Below are 2,313 nucleotides of genomic sequence, written 5' to 3' on the forward strand. Positions count from 1 at the left end.
GGTGTCCAGTATATTTATTTCTATATTTAGAATATTTCTTACAGAAATTCCTTTTAGCAAACAGCGCAGACCCTGATGAGACGCCGCATCATGCGGCGTCTCATCTGGATCTACGCTGATTGCCAAGGCCTTTTTCTAGACGCTAGGCATAAATGGGTTAATTTTGATAATTACCAGCTGTATCTGTATCCCATCCATGGCAAATATTCCTCGAACGTTTTGTCCGAATATTGTCTCGAGTTCTGTACTGAAATAAATCAGAACTACAGCATACTTACTTCACTAATTGTATGAATATGGCTTAAAATAACCGGAGCAAAACGATTCAGTCCCCGACAAAGGATGATCAAATTCATTCAATTGAAAATAAGAACTTGTAATGTATATTACGGACAGAACTTTCATCCTTGTAGTTTTTAACTTGTACTTTCAGGTGGCTTAATACAGACCTACACTACCAAGATGTTTAATTTGACCTTTTGCAACCTTATAGTAGCTTGCAATCTTATAGTAGCTTGCAACCTTATAGTAGCTTCTTACTGAATTGCACGACGATGATCTGAGTGTTAAACTAATATTTGGCCGTGCTTTGTGAAAAGGGGGTTTAATGCATGTGCGTAGTGTCGTCCCAGATTAAACTGTGCAGTCCGCACATGCTAATCAGGGACGACACCTTCCGTCTAAACTGGATTTTTGCTAAGAATATACTTTTTTAAACGAAACATACCATAAAGGCGGAAAGCGTCATCCCTGATTAGCCTGTGCAGACTGAATCCTCATAAACTTTCATCCTCAGAAAGTTACTGTTCTTGTGCTCTGGTCTGTATATAACAGTTTGGTAATTGATTTGAAATGCATTCTATTTTATTGCTATTGAATTTAAATCCTGAATCGCTACAAGGTAATGTTTATTTAACTTTTAATAACTAATTCTGGGCAAAGGGTGAGGTTTGGAGCTCATTAAAACCGGTTTAAACCGCGAATGCTTTGAAAGGTTCCAATGGCGGTGACCTCAGGTTGGCTCGTGTTTGTGGCTTTGCTGTGCACGTGGGTGTTTAGTCTACTACATTGGTTTTGTGGCTCGTTGTTTGGCAACTAATTTCTTTCGTAAATAAATGACCGCATTGTATACTAAGGTTTCTTATCTGCTGGTGAAGTTGGAAGTTCACTTTTTTGCCAGGACTTAAAGAACACTATACATCTATTTAAAGTAATCCATTTTTTATTTTTAAGCGTTAGCTCACAAATAATGCAGACCGAATTTTGCAAATCAGTATGGCTTAAATACGCTAGGAACCGTAACCCGTGACTGCCTGTGTGGATAACTCCAGTAAAATTTAGCACACGACAGAATGCTTAAAGCGTCTGCTTTTACCACCGCATCTGTCTGTTCTCACTGGTACAGTACATAGTGTGTATTTAACAGCTCGTAAGACAACGTTGGCCAGTCTAAAGTTTATCATTGAAATCTGTACATATTGGCTGCTTTCAGGGAAAACGGGGCTTAATGCATGTCAAATAAGATTAGCCTGTGCACACTGATTAGCTGTATCAATGACTTGAAAAAAACAACATATCTCGACCTGTGTTTTAAGACACACTCTTTATAAATGTGAATGGATTGTGTTCATTTCAAACTTGCGATATATAAAGCTATAACGCAATTCTGAAAACTGAGTTACGTCTAAGATTATACAACAGCGAACAAATTCAGTGCCTTCAGTGCTTTGATTCTTAAAATAATGCAAACTTTAAAGATTTCATAAAGCAACGTCCCCAAATTACCGACCCCATTCTCGGTAATGTGCACAAATCGTGGTATCGCCAGGTGCTCGATTCCGAGAGCAAGTACATGGTTGATTCACGTCGGGCAGGAAATTCGCGCGCATTACGCATACCTAGACGTTTCATCATTATGTCCGTTTCATAATTATGTCAGAACTTTTAATTATGTTATTCGATATTAAATTTATTATTGTGAGTGTACTTACTAATAGCGTACGGAAGTAATATTGTTCTAAGAAACATTGAGTCCATTGATTATATTCCCCTTTATCTGTTGATTTTATGAATGATCTTGATTGGTTGTATACATATTTGTTAGTAAATATGTCAAACTTTAAAATGCTAAAGGAATAAGTAAAGTAATAACGATGTGGCCTAAAAGTCCATATGTTAAGTTCATGTTGATACTTATTGAAAAAATGTTTAATTGCATGGCCTAAGGGAGGCAATTAATTGTTCATTTTATAAGGTTTATGGTCAACGGGAGATAACCACGTTTTCGCTCAACATTCGCATTTTTTACGCAAC

Source organism: Dreissena polymorpha, chromosome 2, assembly GCF_020536995.1.
Source record: "Dreissena polymorpha isolate Duluth1 chromosome 2, UMN_Dpol_1.0, whole genome shotgun sequence".
Taxonomy (NCBI): domain Eukaryota; kingdom Metazoa; phylum Mollusca; class Bivalvia; order Myida; family Dreissenidae; genus Dreissena; species Dreissena polymorpha.